Source organism: Protomyctophum bolini (genome assembly GCF_963924005.1).
Source record: "Protomyctophum bolini genome assembly, chromosome: 8".
NCBI classification, from domain to species: Eukaryota; Metazoa; Chordata; class Actinopteri; order Myctophiformes; family Myctophidae; genus Protomyctophum; species Protomyctophum bolini.
Genome location: NC_137869.1, coordinates 45188073 through 45214747, shown reverse-complemented (window position 1 = coordinate 45214747; position 26675 = coordinate 45188073). Strand labels below are relative to the sequence as shown.

Here is a 26675-nt window from a genome sequence, read left to right as displayed (position 1 = left end):
CAGTGCCCGATTCTTGTTCAGGAAAGCAAGTATTTCTGCTCTCTCGGCTGTCAGTCTGTTTCGCTTCTCATCTATGATGTTGGAGACAGTGCTGAACAGCCTTTCACTGTCCACGCTAGTGGAGGGCGCACATAGGTACTTCAAGGCAGCGACAGCAAGGCCAGGAAACCGCTGGCGGTTGACTCCCCAGTATTTGTTTGGGTCTTGTGTTTCAGGAATCGTTTCCTCTGTAAAAAATCCATGCAGTTGGACAGCAGTGCTGGAGCTGGACCTGGTTGCCGCACCAGCATCTTCCTCACGCTCCTCCCGAATCTTGGCAAATTCGTTCATGAAGCTGCCCCTGCTCTTGCTTGTGCTTGCTCCTGCTGGTTCCACCCGAGGGGCCTTGTCTGGTGGCTCCGAAGCCTCTGGTGCTCCATCAACTGTGATGGTAGTCCTCAGGTCTTCCTCCAGTTCTTTAGCCAGTGCATCTTTCCCACGCTGGGCAGAGTCTGGACTGGTGAAGAACCTGAAAAGAACAACACACACACATTAGGTTCAATATAGACTCATCTAATAATACATAAAAAAAAATATATATATATATATATGACCGCGCTCATCTCCGGGGAACATGCCGGCCAGCGTGACGATGTAGAGGTACATGCCGCCCGCCAGGCCGAAGATCCACGCCGGCGAGAAGCTGTTGCTCGCCACCAGGATGCCGAAGCCCAGGCCCAGGTAGCAGCAGCAGGCCGACAGGAAGCTGAAGAGCATCGCCCCGGAAGACGCTCATGCCGGAAGTTGAGCAGGACCGCAAAGTCGCCCAGCTCGTGCGGGAGCTCCTCGAACAAGGACGGCACACGGAGGTGCCCGCGCCCGGCGAGACGGAGGTGGAGAAGGAGGCGCCGATGGCCAGGCCGTCCACGAAGTTGTGCAGGCCGTCGCTCAGCGTGATCATCCAGGCCAGCGTGCCGACGGACGACAGCGGAGGCTTATAGTGTCTACTGTCTATCTTCGTCCTACACAAACGTGCACCAAAGTCTTTATCTAGAGTACAGTATACACAGAATAGGGCTTATACTGTACCTCCAACAGAACCATGCATGGTTATGTGTCTCCATACACACACAGTCACACACGCGCTGAAGCACACGGCCACTCTCGCTAATAATTATCATGATGAGTGGCTGTGTTTTAACCCATTTAGGCCTGACGTCGAAATAAAAAAAATGTCTTTTCTGAAAATAAACATGTTTCTATGTCAGTTGTTCTCAAACATATTCATGTCAAGGAACCCCAAATATATTATGACATTGGCTGCTGACCCCCATCTGAAAATATGTAGTTCCGCAGGGACCCTCTCAGTAGCAATGATTTGAGTTAAAAACTCGCTCTGAAAGAACATATTATTCAACGATTCCAGGCACATTTTCACGATTTTTCAAAAATAGCAGACCTACAAGCTACTCGGTGGCGCGCTATGAGCTTGTAGATCTTCTATTTTTCAATAGCTAAAGCATACATAGCGTGATGCTAACACCAAAACGGGTTCCCGCCCCAAAATGGGTTAAAGGAGTCTCGAGAGGCTTTTATAAATGGGCCAAACGTCCTGGAACCCACTGGGGAAAGAAAGAAGAGTGCAGCGTATGGCCAGTGTTTTATTAAAACCTTTCATCTTCCTGCCCCTTCATGCTCTGTGGGAGACGACCACGACGACGAAAAGAACCTCCTCATTTACTAACATGAGTTTTGGTATATACAGTAGGCCCGTCACAATTATTACATAATCCCCTCTCATCGCAATTATTTGAGACTGGACCGCTGCCCGGCTGTATATAGGGCACCGAGTCGGTTTACGATGGTAAAGTTGGAGATCGATGCACCACCACCTGGCTATGCAATACCCGGTGTACCCGTGCCACCCATATTTGACTAGATTTGATCGAGAGACTGCCATTGGATTTTTTTTAATTTCCGTTTGTCATTATTATGAAAGCAGGGAATCATAGCTTCAAATTGACATATTGGTTGTGCAGTTTGACCCACTAGTTTTTTGAGATATGGCTTATATAGAGTAATGTCTTGCAGAGCTATATACAGCAATCTGAGAATTTGGTCTTCAAAGATGCAGTTCCGTGGTCAGTGGCATTTGGGGGGCGCTGTTTCCTCTTCATTGCTAAAAAAATCTACCCCCCCCCCCCACCCAGGTGGGGGCAGTATTGAGTCGAAAACAAGAGTGAAGCTATTTATTTAATTCTGGGTCAGGGTCTGTGTCACTTTTATGCCCATATGGAGATTTTTCTCTTTGTGTCGTGTCTCAGTGTTGTGATGTCAGAACAGGCCAGCTCCATAATATGGAGCCTGGGCAGGGGCCCTGTCAGGAGTCCGGGCAGGGGCCTTTTGTGGCGGCTCCGGACAACCGTGGGTCCGACCGACTCGACTCCGGGCACTGCACTCCCTGTGGGGGTGTGCATGGAGCGTGTGTGTGTGTCATGTTACGTGCATTACAGACGTATACGCACAGACAGAGACTCAAGAAACAACGCTCTGAACTTTGACCTTGAACCACACCACATTCTGTACATTGTGTGTCCACGACGCGTTGTCACGCAGCTTGTAGATCTGCTATTTTCAATCATTATTTTTGTGTACATTTGAAAACACCCGAAATGAGACATTCTGCACAAGGAGCAGCCTACTTTCTACTGTTGGTATTTATAGAGTATTATTCCCATATTGCACTATTGATACTTCAACTCAAGTATACACAATGGGAGTACTTTTTGCACCACTGCTGTTTCCCGTTGTTGAACACAGCGTGGCTACAGGCCCAGAACACCGCGCTGGCGCAAACATTAAAGACTGCATGCGCACGCACACGCAGGGTTGCACGCACGCACACACACACACACAAATCATTACCACTGTTATAGTCCCTAAACAGACATAATCTCAGCCATCCCTATAGCAGTATACTGTGTGTGTGTGTGTGTGTGTGTGTGTGTGCGCGTGTGTGTGTGTGTGTGTGTGTGTTTGTATGCGTATCCGTGTGTGTGTGTATGTGTGCGTGTGCATGCGTGCGTGTGCGCATGCGTGCATGTGCGTGCGTGCGTGTGTGTGTAATGTGCGTGCGTGCGTGCAGAGGAAGGTGCCTGCATGTGAACAAACGAACACCGTCTGTTCGCCAGAAATCCAAACTCATGAATAATGCTTTTAAATCTGACTTCATCTTCCTTTAAATCGTCTTCTTAAGGCCATCAAAGCGCTCCATATTCATGAGGAGGGACATGAATAATATATGAGGAACTATTTAGACAAAGGAAAGTGACAATGTGCCATTTGGGACACAGCTACACGTACGCACGCGCGTGCACACACTGACACACGCACGCGGTACGGTGATGTCGCGGCATGCTGACTCAATCGTGACCCGCCACAGTGACACTTTCTCTCGCCACACATCGTTGAAGCTCATTTGCATGACAATGACACGATCGTCGTCGTGCTGGTGAAGAGATTGTTGTCCTTTTGGCTGCCTTCGGGATGTACTCGAGACAAAAGGGACGTCAGCGGACCCCATAGCTAGGTTGATAATTAGCCTTTATTTTCACTCGCATAATTATGCCTATAAACTAAAGCACTATACGGTGTGGTCCTTTTCAGCGTGACAAATATATATTTCCGTGGACGGAAATGGAAGCTTCCCTATACTCGGATTTCGGGAGGTCTAGTTCCAGGCTCTTATCTAGAGCACCGAAGTCTGACGTCAATAGCGGGTGCAAATCCACGGGTTCATGTACTTTTTATTTGCATTGTAATCCCCAGAGGGGGATTTTAGATCGCCTCATAAAATAAACAAATTATTCATGTCAGTGGAAGTTGCTCAGTGGCGTCTTGAAGCACCCTGGAAGAACCGTCTCAGAACGTCTACGTCCGCATTTGACCACCACACTTTGGTGGTCAAATGCCAGAAGTGCAACCGAGCGCTCAATGTTATAAAGCCCTGCAGCTGCACGGGGTTTCCCGGTCATGAATCCACGGGTCCGCCTGCAGTCCCTCCTCTTACCACTAGGGGCCCAGTGCTTCAACGTTGAAGAGCCTCACTTGGGGGGCCTTGAGGACACCCCGTGCAGCTGGGGTCCGTTTGCACTTCTGCATTTTGGGCAGAAAAATAAATAAAAAACGAAGAAGTAGAAGGTTGTTCTTGGTGCTTCAAAACGCCACTGAGCATCTTCCACTGACATGAATAGCAGGGCTATGGCTAAACCACAAGGACAGCACAGCATATAAATGACATGAGTGGAAGCGGCACGTTATGACACGGTTAATGGGAAACACTTTGCTTGAATGCGGGTGGCAAAAATGATCAGTTTTGTAAGTGTTGTTGCATTGAGCGCAACTGCCACAGCGGTATAGTTGCCGTTGGGTAGCGGGGCCAGCAGTGTCTGGCTGGCCTGTAGAGAGGCGCATGCATGCACGCCTTTGGTCTGCATGAACAACCATATCTTTAATCTTGCGCCCTCGCTTATTTACAAAAAGGGGGTTTGTGTTAAAAGATAGGCGCTATAGAGCAGGGTCGGACGTCAGGACATGCCAGTGTTTATTAAAAAAAACGGCTTTATGACGCCCGAGTGGGGAGAGAATGTGGTAATGCAAGTGACTGAAAACTTTTTCTCTTGTCTCTCACTCATTTTGAGGAGGTCTGCCCGAGATTGTTCCAATGCCGTGTCATATAGGCTTTTTTGATCCACTCAGCCGGGTGACCTCGTTGTAGGAACCTAGCTGTCATGTCATCCGCTTTCTGTACATACTCCTCAGTAGAGGAGCACACTGTTCTGAGTCGGTAAAATTGGCTTTCAGGAAGCCCTCTTTTTAGAGGTGTAGGATGGAAACCGTTATTAAAAGGGTGTTCTTGTCAGTTTCTTTCCTATTTTAAATGTTTCAGACAGATTAAAACAATTATTTTCCAACAACACAGACCCGAGTGCCACCGCTACCGCTATAGTGCTACACCTGCCTCCACCTCTTTCAGACAAAAAAAAAAGCACGTTTTGTCCAAACACACCCATTGCCTCTATTAACACGTTTTGTAGATTGGTTGAACAAGATATCATGAAGGAGATTAATCAGCCTTGTCATGTTGAAAGAAACCTAACGGACAATGAAAAGACGGCATTGAATGAACTCATTAATGACAAAAACATAGTGATTAAACCTGCAGATAAGGGAGGTGGCATTTGCATTCAGGATAAAGACAAATATGAAGCTGAGATTACAGTATGTCTCAATATTGTCAAACACGACCGTTTACAAGAAAATGAAAAGTGATCCCACTGGTTCGTTTCAACAAAAACTCAGTGTTTTTTTTAGAGGATGCCAAAAAGAATGGCTGGATCACTAAATCTGAACATGGCTTCTTATAATATTGTCAGCATCCAGCCTGCCCGGTGATGAATACACTGCCTAAAATACATAAATCAAGATCCCCCGGGTCGTCCTATTTTTTTTGGCTCCTCTATCTGAATTAGTTGACTACTTCATCAAACCCTATATGTACTACTACATTCTTTACTAGCATACATTCAAGACTCTCTACTGATTTTATAAACAATATTTCCGGTATCACTGATTTGCCGGATGATGTGATTTTGGTTACTTTTGATGTTGCCATGCCTCTACACAAACATACCCCGTGACGGTGGTGTTGAGGCTTTTTTTAGGCTATTATCTTAATAACCGTGACGCTATACTGTAGCGCTACTCGAAAATAGAAGATCTACAAGCTCGTAGCGCGGCACTCGGTTGCCGCGCTACGAGCTTGTAGATCTGCTATTTTTCGAAAAACCGTGAGAATCGTTTGAGAACCGCTAACATAGAAACGTAGGGTTTTTTCAGGAAAAAGGCGTTATTTTGTAGAATCGTCCTCAGGTCTAAATGGGTTTATAAAGAAGTGTTGTCCCAAGGAGTCCCTAAACCGGGTGTGTTTTGGGCTTCACAGTCTAGACACAATCCTCATCCTCATCGCCCTCCACGAGGCATAGATGCAGTGTTTTATTGTCACTGTATGAAACGGAATCGGTCACAGGATGTATTTACATGTATATACAGTATATCGGCCACATGGCGTCTTACGTTATCATCCAGGGCCCTAAACAAACAAGCTGCCGTTCAATTTACGCCATAAGTGCTCTCTAAACAAACATTTAAAAGTCTGTAGACTTGGCTAAACCGCATGACGTATAATCTTCAAAAGCTAGATGTCGGAGGAGGCTATAGTGGCCCTCTGGGAACCGTGGTTCCCTAACTTTTTCATGTCAAGGACCCCCAAATGAACACTGATTAGTTATAGCCCTGCTCATGAGCTTCTGGGATTGAAACTGAAACAAAGTGAATGAAACAAGTGGTGACTTCGGAACGCTAGGGCCTATATCTGGCAGTGTGGCGGCACATTGCATGTGACAGGACTTTGGAGAGGAGCCTGGATCCTTGTTTAATGTGTGAAGTGGTGACTGTGTGTGTGTGTTGTGCGTGCAGTGGTGAGAGTGGAACAGACCCTTTGATGTCACTGTATAGTGGCAGGGCGGCAGTAGAGTGTGTGCGTGCGTGCGCTCGTGCGTGCAATTTGATTGATTGATTCTTTATTTAAGTGTCATGTTTCCCGAAGAAGCCCAGCCCATATATGGACTGCACAGGACACTTTTTACATTTTACATAAACAATGACAATACATTTTTCATCCATCTTATCCGTGCAACGTTCCAAACCCAGAGCTATACAGCTATATCGTCGTGACAAGTGACAACTTTAAATAGGCTATTAAAGATTATAATACTGTAAGTTTACAGTCAATCAATCAATCAATCAGCCTCTCAAACCCATGGTTTATTGTTCCAATGCGTAACGACGTGCGTCAGGCTGGCCATATTAAACAAATGCAAAGTGAAATAAACCCATTATGGGCAGGAGCCCCTTTCGGTGTTTTAACTGCGAGCTTGTAGGTCTGCTACTTTGAATATATATATTCTTTCAGAAGAATTGTTATTTATTTCGACGTCAGGCCTAAATGGGTTGTTGGTTGGCTGAACTGGAGCCAAGCTGTTTACTTTTGCCGTTTTAATTAACGTTGTTATGACGAAAGGCTCCATCGTGTATCAGTTTGTGCTATAGGACGTGTACACGCGTTCTAGCACATTTTCAATGATATCAAACGAGAGAAGAATATTTTTTATATATTTATAATATATATATATATATATATTATGAGTCGAGTCTGTCGAGTCCGAGTCGAGTCTGGAGTTTTTGAGGGGCTCAATATACGTAGGGTGTGTGTGTGTGTGTGTGTGTGTGTGTGCGTGCGTGCGTGCGTGCGCGCGCGTGCGTGCGTGCGTGCGTGCGTGCGTGTGTGTGTGTGTGTGTGTGTGTGTGTGTGCGTGTGCGTGTGCGTATGCGTGTGTGTGTTTTGTATGTGCGTGCGTCTGAGAGTGAGTGCAAAAGACCTACACATATAGCTTAAGGCTATTTTTGGTTATAAAGTTAACTGTTAACTGTTAACAGAGAGAGCGAGAGAGAGAGAGAGAGTAGGGCGTGTGTAAAATTATATATATCCTCTGCATTCATCCATCTTTAACTATTATCATATTCTTCTGCTATTAGGAACAACAACAACAACCACCTCTTAGAACAACATGCATATTTAGCCCACAGTCCTCACAATTGTTCTATCATACTATTAATAATGCATGCATTTGCTGCGCGCACGTGCACCTGTGTGTCTGGGCGTGTGTGTGCGTGTGTGTGTGTGTGAGTGTGTGGGACGATGGGGGGGGGGGATAACGGATCGGGTGGGTGGGCGCGGGTAATACAATACCTAATAACGTGACCCTGCGCATGCATCACTAATGCGCGTACTACAGCGACAATTTAAACCATTTAGTCCTGATGTCGAAATTAAAAAAAAATGTCTTCTAAATCCTAAACGTTTTCTGAAATATACCTATGTTTCTATGTGTCAGTGGTTCTCAATATTTCATGTCAAGGACCCCAGAAATTATTATGTAATTGGCCGCCCGACCCCCGTCTGAAAATATGTTATTCCAGCGACCCCCCCCCCCCCCCCCCCCCCCCCCCAGAAGCAAAGATTGGAGTTAAACATGTTTGCCCTGAAAGAATATATATTCAAAGATCTGCGCAACATTTTCACTATTTAAAAGAAATTGCAGATCTACAAGCTCGTAGCTTGTAGTTCTGCTATTTTTCAATAGCTAAAGTTATATTCTAATGAAACACCAAAAGGGGTACCCGCCCCCAAAATGGGTTAAACCCGGGACCGCTGACGTCTTATCAATAATGTCTCACAGCCGCGTCGATGGACCCTCCACGCCGCTTCCTGCCGTATATAGCCTACTACTGAGACGGTGTTTCAAAGCGACACAGAGATTATATTATATATATATTATATATATAGGCTGATACGCTGAGATTTGCCTTGCCTGCATTCCTGTATATTTACTCCTCCTCCCCCACGACCACTGGCCACGCAGCAGCACGTTACTGTTCCAATTAAACACTAATTAATTCATCCACACATCCTCCCCCCTATACTCACCGGGGATCCGCATGGAAGGTAAACGGTGCCCCCGAGTGGCAGCACGGTGAATTGCAACCGGGGGGAAGTAAAGAATTATATTATAATGAATATATAGCAGAATATGGACAAATTCTTCCAATTTGGCGAATGGATATGAATGAATTAATGGATGGATGGATGGATGGATGGATGGATGGATGGATGGATGGATGGATGGATGGATGAATGAATGAATGAATGAAAGAAAGAAAAACTGCATGTGCACCATGCAGGGCCCGCTTGTGAGCATAGATGATGACGCAAGTTTGAGCCACGGACCACCATTTGATGACATTTAGCCTATATCAGACGATTTTTATCATATTTTCAGATTTTGTCCACAAATCCATGCTGTATATTAATGTTGGTACCATTAGGCACATTTATAGCACTTTGGCTATCAGTCAATGATAGCCAATGATATCGGCCACTCTTTTTTTCTCTTTTTAAGACTCAACTCTTTTTAGACCAATTAGGAGAGATAACAGGCAAACTATACTGTATACTCAAAAAATAACAATTTTACATTTGGCCTAATTATATGCCGGTAATTGTGTAGACTTCTTGTGAATTAAGTAGCGCGGATGTTTAACTCTCGAGAGCGTAAAACCGTGAAACCATGTGGTTTTAGGCTCTCAATATCAATGTTACACTCTCAAGAGCTGAAGATCTACAGTATAACAAGCTGGGTCCATTTGGTTATTAACCCATTCTGAACGGGAACCCATTTTGGTGTTGGCATCATGTTATGCTTTAGCTATTGAAAAATAGCAGATCTACAAGCTCATAGCGCGCCACCGAGTGGTGCGCTACGAGCTTGTAGCTCTGCTATTTTTGAAAAATCGAAAGAACGACTGACATTTTTAGAATCTGATCTCAGGTCCGAATGGGTTAATCAGACCAGTGTGTGTCCAGTGGAAAACCTCGTATGAATCTGATCTCAGGTCAGAATGGATTAACTCTCCATCATTTAGCTGCATGCTTGCACGGGGACCACCTGGAACCCCCCCTCAAGGCCCCACCGGTGGTCCCCGGACCACTGGTTGAGAACCGCTGCAGCACTTGGGACAACAGAGTCATGTATTCAGACGGATCCAAACATTGTTGTTTTTTCTTCTGTTCACTGCATTTGTTTACACCCCCCGAGGGGGAGCTATATAGACGAGAGGAAGAAACACAATCATCACCTCTATAGCACCATGAAGACCACATTTGTTTTGAAACATTTTTTATTCTCTATAGAGTGAGAGAGCAGCCATTATAGCTCCATCGTTACAGCTGTATACTAGTGTACACCGTATGTACACACGTTAACACGTCTACACAACAGGGGGGGGGGGGGGGGGGGGGCGGTTTGAGACATCACATCATCACTTCAGAGGTGACTTTTACAGCTATAGCTGTTGGCTTTGGAACAGGTTACTGTGCGTGTGTGTGCGTGCGTGCGTGCATGCTTGCGTGCGCGCGTGTGTGTGTGTGCGTGCGTGCGTGTTCTTTGAAGTGGTTTTCGTGTGGATTAATTGGTGTGTATATGTCCGTAGGCATGGGATTTGCACGTACACATTTGTGCATAATATGCTTGTATAGTTTTGTATTTTGTATGCCTTTGTACTGTGTGCGTGCGTGCGTGCGTGCAATGCCGTGCATGTGTTGATTGGCAGAACAGCTAGCAGTCAGTCTCAGCACGATGCTATCGTGACCTTAAGCGCCGCTGTGCGATTGGACCAACCATAAATCTAATTGAAGAACCCCCCCCCCCACCACCCCTCCCGTCTGCATTCTTATCACAATCACTCAGACTCAACAGCTCCCGTCTCCTCCCCTTGTCTCCTTCCCTTGCCTCCTCCTCTCAGAGTGTGTGTGTGTGTGTGTGTGTGTGTGTGTGTGTGTGTGTGTGTGTGTGTGTGTGTGTGTGTGTGTGTGTGCGTGCGTGCGTGCGTGCGTGCGTGCGTGCGTGCGTGCGTGCGTGCGTTAGGGCATTAACGACTTGGGATTTTTCCAAGTCGACTTGTCAGACAGTAAAGTCGATGCATCGTTTTATGACGGTGGGGGGGAACTCTAACAGGGGCGGGTGGAGGTGCATGCGCTCAAATACGGAGCATGTCAAACAACAAAGCACTGCGCACACAATGGCCTCTCCAATATGACACAGTGTATTGTCTCATCTATTTGGCAAAGCGCTGATTATCAAAACATAAAACTGTGACAGTAAATACTAAACAGTGCAGGCACACACGCAAGTGTGCGAGACCAGAAAAGAGAACACAACAGGAGAGGGGGCATAATTGGCACACAGCGCAGCAGCAGCAGCACAATGGCCCCTGAACACAATACAAAATATAACATTAACACTAGTGGCAGTCAGCAGCCTGACCTTCAGAACACAATATAGAAGACATAGGTCTATATATTAACATTTACAGCAGCCAGCAGCAACTACCAACAACTCGATAAGCCAGCACGGATGTGGGAGGGATATCGTTTGGGGATAAAGTTTGCGCGCTTCTACCTGTTCATTCTCTGACACAGCACAGTTCAAACCAGTCAATAGTGGGACACCGCTGAGAGCCACATACACAGCTGCAGTTAGGTTCTTAATTAAGGGCGCGTTCTGAATGCAATATGCAAACTGATAGGCGAGTATGCAAAGTGAAAGAATGACTCCTGTCCGTGACAATAATCAATGCTACAGTTTGAATTATGTACACACGCACACACACGCACGCAAAAAATATGGGGAAAACAATTGATTTTTTTTATTAAAAAAAAAAAAAACTTTCGACTTATCCTAATCTGAATCGACTTGTGTTAATGAAATCGATGCACCGATTTTTTTGTGAATGCCCTAGCGTGCGTGTATGTGCGCCTGTACATGCGTATGTGCATAAGTGTTGTATTCACATGCCTCTGTGTGTGTGTGTGTGTGTGTGTGTGTGTGTGTGTGTGCATGCGAGCGTCTATGTATGTGCATGTGTCTGTGCGTGTGTGTGCGTGCATTTGCGTGTGTGCGTGTGCTTTTGTCAACCACTTAGCCTAAGAGCCGTCAATCATGACATCATTATCACGGGCCGTTTGAAATGATTGAACCCCCCCCCACCCAAAAAAACCCTCAAAACTCAAAAGCCAAATTCCAATACCCCACTCCAGCATGGCAGTGTTATGGTGAAATTGGTGACCTGCCGAAATGTGTGACCATCCTGTGGACTTCACACACAACGTACAATGGAGGTCTTTAAATACAATGGCCTAAATACCGCTATAGGTTGAACTCTGCTAATAAACGAACTGCAACGACTTACATTAGGACACTAGACGTTATGTGATTGTCTACACCAGGGATACTCAAATAGATTTACCTGTGGGCCACATTACAAAAATGTCAAGGGGCCAGGGGCCAGTAGATAAAATTACGACATTAATGATACTTGATAACTTCTCTCTTTCAATTGCTTTATTTTCGCAAAATGTATCAAAGTACAATGTGCATGCACACAATATGTAAATAAATAAATGTGTTACATTTTCTTGCATAAACACAAAGAGCTGTTTCCATAACTGCACAAATTATTGCACATAACATGAGTAGCTGTTATAATAACATAACATGAGTAGCTCTTTGCCTGCCTGCCTGCCTGCCTGTCTGTCTGTCCATGAGTAGTTATTTGTCTGTCTGTCAATGAGTAGCTGTCTTACTGTCTGCCTGTCTATGAGTAGCTGTCTGCCTGCCTGTCTATGAGTAGCTGTCTGTCTGTCTGCCTGCCTGCCTGTCCAATTGTCCATGAGTAGCTGTCTGTCTGCCTGTCTGAGTAGCTGTCTGCCTGCCTAATTGTCCATGAGTAGCTGTCTGTCTGCCTGTCTATGAGTAGCTGTCTGCATGCCTGCCTAATTGTCCATGAGTAGCTGTCTGTCTGCCTGTCTATGAGTAGCTGTCTGCCTTCCTGCCTGTCCAATTGTCCATGAGTAGCTGTATGTCTGTCTATGAGTAGCTGTCTGCCTGCCTGCCCAATTGTCTATGAGTAGCTGTCTGTCTGTCTATGAGTAGCTGTCTGCCTTCCTGCCTGTCCAATTGTCCATGAGTAGCTGTCTGTCTGTCTATGAGTAGCTGTCTGCCTTCCTGTCTGTCCAATTGTCCATGAGTAGCTGTCTGCCTGCCTGTCCAATTCTCCATGAGTAGCTGTCTGTCTGCCTGTCTATGAGTAGCTGTCTGACTGCCTGCCTGTCCAATTCTCCATGAGTAGCTGTCTGTCTGTCTGCCTGTCTATGAGTAGCTGTCTGCCTGCCTGCCAGCCAGCAAGTTGGTTAACAGAAAATAAATTGTTATGGCTGAGTAAAATAAAATACAATAAACACAATTTGCCTGAAAATAGATTACCCAGCTATGACCTTTTTCATGAAAAAAAATGAGTAGTGATATGGCTGACTGAGTAAAATAAAACAATCTACCTGAAAATAGATAGCTATAAGTGAAGTGAAGTGCAATTTCCGCAATTTCCGCAATTTCCGCAATTTCCATTTCCACCATTTCCGCAATTTCCGCAATTACCATTTCCGCAATTTCCGCAATTTCCGCAATTTCCATTTCCGCAATTTCCGCAATTTCCATTTCCACCATTTCCGCAATTACAATTTCCGCAATTTCCGCAATTTCCATTTCCATTTCCAACTATTAATGGCAGCTGGGTTTCATCATTCAAATAAAATAGAATTCTGTCCGTTTAGCTATAAAATTATGTCAGGGAATAGGGATAGACAGTATATGTCTTTCATTTGCATTGCATCTCCCCCCCCCCCCCCCAAGCTTTTATTTTCGTTCGAGTAATAGTACAACTCTAATAGTATTACTTATAATAATGTAATTAAAGATGACTTCATTCAGATTGATTTATTTTTATTTCATTTTCCAGATTTTTTTTTTTTTCTTTTTTTTAGATTTTCATTGGTGGGCCAGTCATAATGGTCCCGCGGGCCTGAGGTTGAGTATCCCTGGTCTACACGATTGTCACACATTTCAGCAGGTCACCAATTTCACCACAACGCCAGCATTGCAGCTGTACGTTAAGCTTGGATTATCCTCTTTCTATATCTGCAATGTGTTTGTTTCATAAAAATCAGACATGTTATGAGCTACTTTCTGTCAAGAAATTCCTTGCAAGTGATGGAGTTTGGGAGCGCTCGTTGACTATCACTCAACGGCCCATGCGTATACCACACTGTTTTTAATTTGCACATAATGCAGGAGGCAGCAGGCGGTTGCTTTAGTGATAACGAGCGCTTCCATACTCACTTAGGAAAATAATCATCTGCAAGGAATGTATATGCTATTGACAGGCAGGAGCTCATAACATGTCTACGGTGAACACTTTGCACATATAGTAAGAGGACAATTCAAGCTTTTCGTACAGCTGCAATGTTGGTGAGTTTGACGTTGTTTTAATACCATCCGATAGGACTTTTTCTGTTTGGATCAATGGGCTGTCAATGGGAAGTTGTCACCTAGTAGTTAGCACTTTGCTGGCAAGGTGGCAGCTGTGTGTATATCATCAATCCTCTATTTATCATGGTATCTTTTACACATCCCGTGGGAAAAGAGACAACGAGAGCAACTATCAGGGGATATAACTATTCGGGGCATTTGAACACCGATGCCTGCCATGAGTCACAATGTGGGGGTGTCTCAATCTGTGGGACACGCCTGAAAGGTCTTGGAAATGAGAGACTGTCTCCCACGCAAAGAGGGGACACCTGGTGTCACCATAGATGACATTATCAATACTTTTACTTAAGTAAAACAATGGAGTACTCCCCCCACCCCCCCACACACACACACACACACACACACACACACACACACACACACACACACACTATGTACAGTAAGAGTCCATGTCCAAGCCCTCCAGCCTTTCCTTTGTATAGCCATTATATTCCATCAGATCTTTCTTTGTGTTGGAGCGCGGGTAGCACTCCACACACCTAATTGGCCACATATGGCGCATACATAGGCTACACACATACATTACATACATACATGAGTATGTGTGTAAACGTGTGGGAGGCTGGAAGCGGCTATGGCGCCAGGAGAATATCCGAGGCATGCCTGCAGGTGGTCTAACCCCTTTTGGCGTTATTAGCATTATACGCTATGCTTTAGCTATTGAAAAATAGCATATTATCTACAAGCTCATAGCGCGCCACCGAGTGGCGCGAGACATGTTGCAGTGAAGGCCATCGGAATCGGGAGTCGCACGCTGCCAGACTGGATTAACCAGCCAAGGTGCCTGGACCGCTGAGCCGCACGGCCCCAGGCCCAGAGCCAACGTTTTTAACTTGAGTCTTTGCTTCTGCCGGGTGGTCCCTGGAACAACATATTTTCAGATGGGGGGGGGCCTAAAAGAGATAATTCTGGGGGTCCTTGACGTGAAAAAGGTTTGAGCACCACTGACATAGAAACATGGGGCTTTTCAAGAAAACTGTCAGGATTTTGAAGACTTTCTTTTTAGAATCGGCCTCAGGTCTAAATGGGCTAAAATGCATGAAAAACACTTGTACTGTTACTGTATATGCTTTGTCCCACGGCGGTCTCCCACGGCCATGGAACAAAGTAAAAAATTGATCTTAACACACTTAATGCGGGAAAGGGATTTCCACGTTTATCGCATGTTTGTATTGATTACTTTCAATCGCCTTTCTACACACACCCGGACAAGACCTCAAGCAGTCCTGATCCATTGCACAACACTCCGAACACGTGATCCCCCCCCCCCAAAAAAAGAAAAGAAAATGCCTCTCCCCCTCCCTTCCTGGAAACAGGACGGGAGAAGGTTGGCGTGTTGTCACGTAATGGCGGCTCGGATACTCCCGTGCAACTCAGGTCAACAGAATCGCTGCATAACAAGCCGATCGTTCGTCTGGGTGCACTGGGGTGCACCTCTCATCTGATTTCTCTCTCTTGGTTTCATACTCAAACAGAAGAACTCACGGATTGTATCGTCCCTCTGCGAGCGGTTATTTCTTTATCGTGACGATCAACGCCGGTCAGATGGAACATTTCAAATGCGCTGTGTTGTATTACGAGAGGTGGGCAGGCTTGGCAGCAACACTATAACCGCCGTCACAACAGTCTTTCCACCTCGGAGGAAAAAAACAGCAGGCGAACTCGGCTATAGCCGAGTTGGAACGATACACAGCGTCTGACATGAAACCGCTCCAAATTAGGCTTTCTGTTCAAGAAGAGTACGCTACTACAAAAGCAGGTGTTACATAAAGGTATACATATCTCCAGAATGGAAGATGGTAAAATCAATTGGTTTTTTTAAAGGTAGAGTAAGTGATTTCACTCAAGAAACCTTTCGTTTTCGTTTTTGGCTGTGGGACCTAAGCCTTCGTCCAATCAGGATAGAGAGTCAAAAACGAAACCTACGGTTTTTTGACCCCCATGGGGTTAACTGGGGACAGGGAGGAACTCCTTATATGGTCAGCACACTCTATAGTAGAGAGGATTATCACAACAAAACAAAAAAAGAAGTGATATTTAAATTAAGTGAAATCACTTACTCTAAATTGGACAAGTCACGCTTTCTTTTGAGGTATGCTGTGTGATTCTCAGTATTGCGGGAGTCCTTGGCACGCTGTGTGTTAAGCTTATATACCAACGCACGCAGGCCCCCCTCCCCAGCATGGCCCTGCAGCATGCAGCCATGGCTCTCCATCCCTCTCCATTGTTGCACACAGACACACACACACGAGGCTCCCGGCCGGGCAGAGAGCGTTGGTTTTGTCCTTTCATGGCCTCCGGGCCTTCGTATTGTATAGAGTAAAGATGAACGCCTCAGGGGGAGGGGGGGGGGGGGGACGGGACACGACAAAATGCTTTCTTCATGCTGGAGCATGGGGCTTTTGCCCAGGCAGGCACTCGTTTGAATTTAAAAGACGATGTTATATATGAGAGACGAAAAAGGGAAGAAAAAAAACTCCTAATTGGGCCCGTCGGGAGCCCGCGGGAAATAATCCTTACAGGCATTCGTTTTTCTTTTTTTTTTTTACGTGCGGGGAGGGTGCATTACGAGGTGCATGTTAACTTTCTTGCATTATGAACTAAACATAACCACTGTATTGTGTGTGTGTGTGTGTGTGTGTGTGTGTGTGTGTGTGTGTGTGTGTGTCCCTCCATACTATTCCGTTGAGTTGTTTTGCTCTTCGGGGGTTTCACAGGGGGTTATTCATCGCCTCTCTCCGCCTCCATTTAGTGGAGGGGTGTGTGTGTGTGTGTGTGTGTGTGTGCGTGCGCACGCGTGTGCGTTTGTGTGTGAGAAAAAGTTGAAGAGAGCGAGAGAGCAGCTCCCTCGAGACGGCACACCGAACCGCCAGGGGAGGATTTGATAAAGTATTTTGTGGTACATTAGGTGTGTGTGTGTGTGTGTGTGTGTGTGTGTGTGTGTGTGTGTGTGTGTGTGTGTGTGTGTGTGTGCGTGCGTGCGTGCCTGAGTGCGTGCGTGCGTGCTGCTCTGATCTTATTTCAGTGCACGTGAAACGAGGTTTGTTGCTGTACACATGCACGTATTATACTTAATACTGTGTATTAAATGCTACGGTCTGGTCGCCCACGTGCGCACGTATAGCCTATAAGTGCACGCCCCCGTGCAAGCTCGCCTGTTGCTAAGCCACACAAAGCCAGGGTTCAGTTTTGGTTGTGGGAAATAATTTAGAAAAAACAGGGGCTGGGAGGAGGGAGGGGTTTTCTTAACCACCACCGGAAAGAAATAAAAGGTCATTGTCCCAAAACGCAAAGCCCTTCTGTGAGGAACCTCTGTGTCATCCTCCACCTCAAAGGCCACAAAAATAAGGTCATTCAATTGTCGTTCTGCCGCCTTAGAAATATCGTCAAAATCAAGCCCTTCCTTTAATATATTTTTCATCCCACGATTTTGTAACCCATTTTTCACCCCTGTGTCAAACATCGAATGTGATCCTGGGCTCTACACACCCTCCACCAACCTAGTCCCCATATGTGACCAGGGACAGTGGTTTGATATGGGGGACATGGGGAGAGCAACGGACTTGAACTCATGCTTCCTTCATGCCTGAGTGTCCAAGTTGCTCCTTTTACAGCTGACAGGGGGGAGTTTCCCTGGTTGGACGTTATTCCACACATGGACACATTATTCCAACCAGTTCCTTTCCCCTCCATCAGGCGCCCCGGCTGGCTAGTTTAGTGACCAGGATTACTGCATGATTTTTGTGAGGGTACCTACCCTAGGGGACACGGGGAGAACATGCAAACTCCACACAGAAAGGCCCTTTCGCCAACCCCACCTTTGGGTATGGGCACTGATGACGCGGAGGAGGAAACACGCCGCCAGCACCCATAGCGTCCCGAGCGGGAATCGAACCCAGGACCTTATAGCTGTGAGGCGACAGCACTACCAACTGTTCATTTATTCACGCCTCAATTATTGCCACTCCCTGCACTCCTGACTATAGAGGTCTTCACGGGTCCAATTGAACAGATCCGCACCAAAATCAAAGCGGAGATAATTGACTCTCCAAATCCATCCTTAACGCCTATACTGTAGAAGATGTAACTATCGTTCAGAATGCTGCAGCCCAAGTCCTGACCACTTCAAGGAAATATGGTTGGGTTGTTTAAATAGTACATTTTGAATTCTAGACCTTGCAACAGCATACTTTTCTACATTGAAGTATTGATGATACTTTTACTTTTAGAGAGAGAGAGAGAGAGAGAGAGAGAGAGAGAGAGATCAAAAACGACATCTTCAACTCTGAGGCTTGTTTCATTCTGTTTCCGGTACGGTGAGCGGTGGGGGAGGATGAAATCCCTGCGCTCTCTCTCTCTCTCTCTCTCTCTCTCTCTCTCTCTCTCTCTCTCTCTCTCTCTCTCTCTCACACACACACACACACACACACACACACACACACACACACACACATTCTTTCTCTCTCTCACACATTCTCTCTCTCTCTCTCTTTTATATTTCACAGGCCTTCCTTCCATGAGGCCCGTGGTAATTTGCATAATGGCAGTTATCTCTGAAATGAAGTCATTAACTTTTAAGTTTTAACCCATTAAGACTTGAGGAACCGCAATTCTACAAAATGTCTTCTAAATCCTATACGGTTTCCTGGAGAAGAGAAAAAAAAGTGTTTCTATATGTTTTCAAACCTTCTCATGTCAAGGACCCCCAAATATTATGTATTTGGCACACCAGACCTCCCCCCCCCCCCCATCTGAATATTATGTTGATCCATGAGGGAAGCACAGATTTGAGTTAAAAACGTTCGCTATATATAGGCCTATATTGAAAGATTTGCGCCACATTTTCACAATGTTTGAGTGGTGCATGCAGCCGCTCCTATGTGCGCTCGCTCTGTCTGTCTGTCTGTCTGATCCTGGGCTCTACACACCCTCCGCCAACCTGGGGAGAGCAACGGACTTTAACTCATGCTTCCTTCATGTATGAGTGTCCAAGTTGCTCCTATTTACACCTGACAGCTAGGGGGGAGTTTCCCTGGTTGGACGTAGCGCTTGGAAGGAACACATTATTCCAACCAGTTCCTTTCCCCTCCATCAGGCGCCCCGGCGTGAGGATACCTACCCTAGGGGACACGGGGAGAACATGCAAACTCCACACAGAAAGGCCCTTTCGCCAACCCCGCCTCGGGTATGGGCACTGATGACGCGGAAACACACACGGCCAGCGCCCACAGCGTCCCGAGCGGGAATCGAACCCAGGACCTTCTAGCTGTGAGGCGACAGCACTACCAACTGTGCCATCGTGCCCCTATGATTGTGATTTTTGTATTAATTTAAAAAAAAGCAGATATACAAGCTTGTGCACGAGCACAGTGCAGAGGCGCGCGCAAGCTTTTTTTCAACAGCTAAAGTTTAAAATAATGGTTAATAAAAGTGGTTAAAAACTATAACGTGACAGAGACGCGTTCCAGGTCCTAATGAGTTAACAGAGGCTGACATCCTCTTAAAGCAACAGGGGGGGGGGACGCTTTTACATTCAGCAACGCTAGATCTGAAGGACTACCCTGCATTTATTCTGTTTTAGACCGATTCTAAAAAAAGTCTTCTAAATCATGACAGTTTTCAGAAAAACCCTATGTTTCTATGTCAGTAGTGCTCAACCAAGGACCCCCAGAATTATCTGTATTTGGCCTCCGACCCCCATGTCAAAATATATTGTTATATATACGCAAAGATCTGAGTTCAAAACGTTTGCTCTGACAAAGATTGACAGATTTCTAGAGCAATTAGGCTGTGGAAATATTCACACTACTTTTGGATTTGCAGGCCCGGCGCCACGGGTGGGTAAATCAACCTCTTTTCCCCCTTAGATCAAATAATTCTAGTGTTATACAACCCTAAACTAATTTAGAATACACTCTGTAATGAAAGACAGCTGAATGAACATAATATTGGCCAATATGTCAAATATGTAAATATGACATATAAGGGTATTTAATGGTATGGCGTGTGTTACAATTGACCCACTTTTGAAAGTTTTTGGCATTGCTTACAGACCAGAATGAACGTCAATTGCGTGGATTTTTACTCCCCAACATCAAAGAAAAGAATTGTAGCCCACAGACACTCCAGGTGTACAATTGTACGCCTTTTTCGCCAATAATTCCCAGTAGGAAGAAGTTAAACACTTCAAACTGGCTGGGCACGTAGAGCACGTTGCTGTACACATACTGACCATAGACTGTAAAAAATATGGACAAAGCGTTCCGCGGGTCTAACGTGAACGTAAAATGAAGCCTGTCAGTCCTTGCAATGGAAGTCGCCATCTTTCTAGATCCGTTTTGGCCCAGTTCAGGCCAGCTGGCCCATTGGCTGGCCCAGACAACGAGGCGGGACTTCCCCCTTCTTCTTCGTTGGTTTTTATTTTGACTCGAGTGGGTGGGGGATCCCGTTCATAGACTGTAACGGTAGCCACGCCCCTCAGAACATGCGCGACTTCATGGTCATTTTTTTAATAAATGGGACCATCATTTTCCAAAAAGAATATTATGACATTAGAAATGAGACTTTAAACTAGTGACTGGAAGCAAAAAGTATTCATGACCATGTTTATTAAGGTAATACAGTCTAGGTGAAGTTGGGCCCAAATACATGGACTTCTATGGGGCTATGGGTTTTTTTGAGCCCAATGACAGCGCCACAACAGGCCATTATATGAACTTTCATTTCCTTAGTGGCTTCACAAAATATCCGTCTGACTGCCCCCCTGATACTGACGCGATGGCGTCATGATGGCGTTGACCAATCAAGAGATAACGTGCATGTTACAACCATGACGCGTTACAAACGTAACGCCTACCCTGTACTGATTACATTTATGTTTGACCGTACCCTGTACTGATTACTTTTCATGCCAATAAAGTATTCAATCAATCAATCAATGAATCAATCTGCTATTTTCGAATAGCCTATCTAGGTATGAAATATGGCTTGATTGGTAAAAAAATATATATGTTGTGTTATAATAATAATAACAAACTAAATCGATTGAAGTTTTCAAATGATTGTGCTGGAGTGAAAAGCACGATGTTTACCTCTGCCGTAGAAGCCGTATCGAATAATGGAAATGTACCAAAAATAAATAGTAAAGTAAAAGTTACCCAAAATGTACCCAAAAAAAAAAAAAAGCACAGGACTTGAGTAAATGTACTCGGTTATACTTTCCACCACTGTTATCCCATTCTGACCTGAGATCAGATTCATACGAGGTTTCCACTGGACACACACTGGTCTGATTAACCCATTCTGACCTGAGATCAGATTCTAAAAATGTCAGTCGTTCTTCGATTCTTCAAAAATGGCAGACCTACAAGCTCGTAGCGCGCTATGAGCTTGTAGATCTGCTATTTTTCAATAGCTAAAGCATAACGTGATGCTATAACACCAAAAATGGGCTCCCGTTCAGAATGGGTTATTTAGCGAGGAGAATGAACTCTCTTCCGTCGTGTTTGGAGTCTGCCACGACTAATCACTGTGAGCGTGTAAGACACCATCGAAGCAAATAACACATGACAGCCAATCATAATGTGAAGCCTCGTTAGACCTCCACCTGTTGCATTTCAGCTTATGCATAGCTTCAGGGGGGGGGGATTTATGAACAGGGGGAAACAACAACAAATGACTTATTCATTTGGAATAATTGCCGTGTTGGGAAAGATACTATACGCAATCTGTATTAGTGAGCAGAGTTTCCTCATTGCAACACAACGTCAATCAGTGGAATGTTAATACAATGACGTCATAAACAACTTTTAGTTCAAAGAGGATTTATTCTGAACGAGCGACACCAGAACACTATGCTGTTCTAACGCTTCACAATGATCCCCTCTCTCTCTCTCTCTCTCTACATTGAGGTATGTAATTCACTACTGGGATGGATGGCCCTATTATTTTGTAAACGTGTTTTGATTGATTGAATACAGTATTATTCAGACATGCAAACAGCATGTGTACAGTCAGACATTTGAGATAAAAGGATAACACAAAAAGGTCCTGGGGAGAAATATAGCTTTTAGTAATTGTTTTCCGTATTTTTTTTCCCTTTTCGTCTGCTTGTTTTTTTAATCTGAAAAGATGGATAATGAAATCTCTGCAATCAAACTGCAGCATCAGGGAACCTGCGCTCCATTAACCAACAATTATCAAGTATGTTTCCAACTAAAACCGAGCATAATCTTTAATTAGCCTGCGTGCGTGTGCGACTGTGTGTGTGCGTGTGTGTGTGTGTGTGTGTGCATGCATGTGTGTGCATGCGTGCATGAGTGTGTGTCTAATGCTGAGCGCGCAGCAGTGGTGCATCAGATGAGATTCTGCTGAGGCGGGCACACTTTCAACATCAAAGTGAACGCACACACGTTCACTTCGTTGTTCGCTGTTTCGGCGCTGTAGTGACGAACCTCAAATGACGTCACATTGTAGGCTCTACAGAGCCGAACCGACTTTTATTCGGCTCTAAAATAGGAGTATGAACCGGCCCTTAGCCTGCTCTCCTCTCCCCCACCGTGACTAGAGACTGCCTACTGCCGACAGAAAGACCCACTGACAGGTACAATATGCAAGAGAATGGACTTGAGTCATGTCTTGTTTTCTCCTGCTTTGTACCAGCTATGTATACTCGAGTAAATGTAGCCTACTAATATAAAAAGTGAATTGAGTCACGGAGATACAAGGTGTCAACGGTGTCTCTGCCAGGGGGAAACCTCACACCAAAACTGTTACTTTTCACGATTCAAAATTAAGTAGCCAGATCTACAAGCTAAAAATGTGTCGCTTCGTGCCACGTTTTGAGCTTCAAGATCTGCTATTTCTGATGCTTTTGTGTGTGACGCTGTAAGTATGACGTTAATACAAAATACTTAATTAATACTTTTTACATTCATAAAAAGTGTCAGGCTTTAAGGTTTGTTAAATGCTCAGGCCCATACTGTAACAACACCATGCTGTAGGAATAGGATGCAGCAATACTCCCCCCTGGTGGAGGCAGACTCTAACCACATCATCCACTGTCTCCATGCTTGGTGGAATCTGATGAAGCAACACTCCCCCCTGCTGGAAACGTCTGGTACTACTACACACATAAGTACAAGCCACAGCACCTCAAGAGCAAGTATTGTAATGGTCCTGGCAAATAAGAGCTTTGAGAACCACTAGTATATATACCAGTTGAACTCATAATGTGCCACAGTGTGGCAGTAAATCAGTGTCATACATATTCTGAGTCTTCAGATCAAAATAAGAACATTATAATGGTGTGTAAACAGCAAATATATTTTTTTTAGGTCAGCTTTGGGCACATTATGGCCGTTTTTAGCCCAAATAGTGTTTTTGTGTGCAAAACTAATGCTTGGAATGGATTCAGAATCATGAAAAACCCCTAGTTTGACATGTTACCTGTTACATAAAGCATAATGAAAAATGTACAGTATTGCCTTAGATAATAGGATCTAAGGCAATATTGGGGGTATGGTCCCCCAATATAAAAAAATCATCATAATCTGTATATTAGAGGTCCTATGGATGTCAAAAATCACACCCGTGTGAAGTGAGGGGCGCTAATATATTAAAGTCTAACTCATGTTCATTAGGTGATGTAATGGTGATGTAAAACAAACGGTGCCAACACAAACATTAAACGCTATTAACAATAAAGAGACAATATGACAAATGTTCCCTTCATTGTCAATGGCGTTTACAAAACAAACATTGAACTAAAGACAAACATTAAACCTGTTTGTTTAACAGCGCCCCTCAAAAATCCAAACTAGACAAAACAATCAAACAATGTGAAGTGAGGGGCACTCTTATTATAATATTATAATTATAATATAATATAATATTATAAACACCTTCGTCTTCAATGTTTGTGTATATGCAATGTTTTACACAAACCCTCAATAATGGCCATTCATTTTCAATGGCATGTAATGCGTGTGTTGGGACAATGACGTAAAACAGGCCATTCATTATCAATAGCATTAATGTTTGTGTTTACTCAAAATAAAAGCGGGGGGGGGGGGGGGGGGGGGGGGTGCACGTGGACCCCTCCTGGGGCCTCTACTAATATTTGGACCTGGCTGATCTAGAGATAGAGCTCCATATATGGAGACGACAGAGACATTTACTGCTGACATCATGCCAATGTAGAACTCCATATATGGATATTGCTCGACCAGAGCTAATGTGGATAGATGACTGTCAAGGTGACAAGCATCTAGCCGACTGGCATCATCCTGGTGACAAGCATTCAGCCAAGCCCTATATGGTTATTGATACTACGCTCCCCTCTGCATCATACTCTGACTTTGAGATGCGCTATAACCCCTCCTATGCCCAGCTATCTGTGTTTGTGTAAACACAAACATTGAAGACAAAAGTGTGCAAACACAAACATTGAAGACAAAGGTGTGGACGCAAATTGTGATTGGCCGGAGCGTGAGATGATGTATGATGATAAGAGCGCCCCCTCACTTCACATGGGTGTGATCTTTGAAGAGATCGTCCTGCACCAGAAGTCTTATATCTGCTAGGTTATAATATCTTCTGACGGAACACCTCTACTGAAAAAACATGGTTGCGCTCTTGAGATCAGCCCGGCTCCTCAGATTCTCACCTTCTGGGTCGCTTCAGATCATCGGAACCAAGCGAAATGGGCTGCCGCTCGGCCGGCTGTATGGCGGAGCTGTCGGTGGCCGAATAACCGGGCCGTGTACCAGGCGGGTCGCCTCCGGTGTGGGAATTACGCCCAGGCCCTGTGCGTCATCAGGGACCATGCAAGGCTACACGGTCTCTACAGAGCAGAGGCCAGCCTGGGGGTGCGTTCCAAGCAGGCACAGCAGTTTGATTGGGCCCTGGCCAAGTTGGACAACTCTGTGAGGAGGACGGGACGCATCACCAAGAACTTGTTGCGCCGCATCTTCCACGACATTTGCAGGGCAGGCTAACCTAGTGGTAACCAGGCTCTACTGCTGTTGCGTAGCTGTGGCTCTCTGATGCCAGAGATGTTGTTGGCAGAGTGCACAGACCTCGCGCACCACGTCTGGGACAGGCTACAGGAGCTGGGAGCATCGTATGATTCCAGCCACTACAACACCTTGCTGAAGGTTTATCTGCAGAACGAGTTCAAGTTCTCCCCCACTAAGTTCCTAGCCAAGATGGAAGCTGCTAATGTTACGCCCAACAGAGTGACCTATCAGAGACTTATCGCAGAGTATTGCCAAAATGGAGACATTAACGGAGCCAGCACCATCGGTTTCATGAATAGCAAAGACCTGCCCATCACTGAAGCTGTGTTCAACTCCCTGTTAACGGGCCACGCCAAAGCGGACGACATGGAAAGTGCTGTGAACGTCCTTCATGTGATGCGTGGAGCGGGTATCGAAACCGGTCCAGACACTTACGTGGCACTGCTCACTGCATACAGTATATGCTGACAAGGGAGATATGGAGAATATAAAAAAGACAATGGAGACAGTGGAGGCTGCAGACAGCAGTCTCATGGACAGGGACATTATGCAGGTGATCTTCTCTTTGGCCATGGCTGGACACCAGCAGCACCTCCCAGAGCTGGTTCATTGCCCACCCTGCAGGCTTACAATGTGAACTCTGACAGCCCCGACCTGGGCAACTTCTTCCTCAGACACTGTGTCAACATGGAGACGCCTGTGGAGAAGATTGTTGGTTACTGCAAAGAGCCCCAGGATGCCAATCTACAAGCATCGCCGCTGTTCTTCACTGTCATGTGCACTGGAGGACAAAAATACAGGTTTTTCACATGAACTGATGAAGGCCAGTGAAGGAGCAGGATCTACCATTAAGGCCTCACTGTTTTTGGCCCCTCCTTGTGCACCATGTGAAGGACAGCAACACTGCAGGTGTGTTGGACGTGTTGAAAAGCATGCAGGAGCTGGGAGTGCCTGCTGATGCGGAGACGTTCTCCAAATACATCCTCCCGGTCTTCCCCCGACAAGGAGACCGCACGCTGGGCCCTAGAGGAGGAGTCCCTGCAGTCGGAAGGCTTTCGCTCTTCAGAGGTTCGCTCATTCACTGCTAGTGACCTGGCTGCACTCTACGCCACGTTGTCAGTTCCCTCATGCCCTGCGATGGACCTCACTTCTTTCCGAGGCAGTCTCGTCGCTGGATTCAAAAAGTCTGACAATGTGGAGAACATGGTGAAGATTACAGAGTTCCTGTACAACGACCCACGCTTCTGCAGGGAAAACTCCACTCCTGCTGAGGGCTGTATCCTTCTTTCTGTGTACCACTTGATCGATTCCATGGGGGAGCGGGATTTACACGCACAGGAAGAGAAACTGAGACAATACTTTCACAGGCTCAAGTTACAGAACATCGTCATCCCATATAACATCTACAGAGGCATCAGGAACATCCTGGCTTCCTTCAATCTCGAAGATCTCATCAAGGATGTGCCGTTTCTGGTGGACCCTTGTGACAGAGTCACCGGGTGTTGAGGGAAAGGTTTTGATGCTGGAGAAGAACCTGGCTCAACTGAAAGAGGAG

General features: G+C 45.5%; 1 protein-coding gene and 1 pseudogene across 3 annotated transcripts in view; one reads left to right on the top strand and one right to left on the bottom strand.

The window, feature by feature from the left end:
• Nucleotides 1–26675, bottom strand: part of LOC308319383 (desmocollin 2-like protein) — a 279749-nt gene that overhangs the window by 69324 nt on the left and 183750 nt on the right. The gene's annotated exons all lie outside the window — the stretch shown is intronic.
• On the top strand, nt 774–26208 carry LOC308320279 (leucine-rich PPR motif-containing protein, mitochondrial-like; annotated as a pseudogene). The gene is made up of 2 exons: nt 774–979; nt 24748–26208. The product of its transcript is annotated as a leucine-rich PPR motif-containing protein, mitochondrial-like (transcript).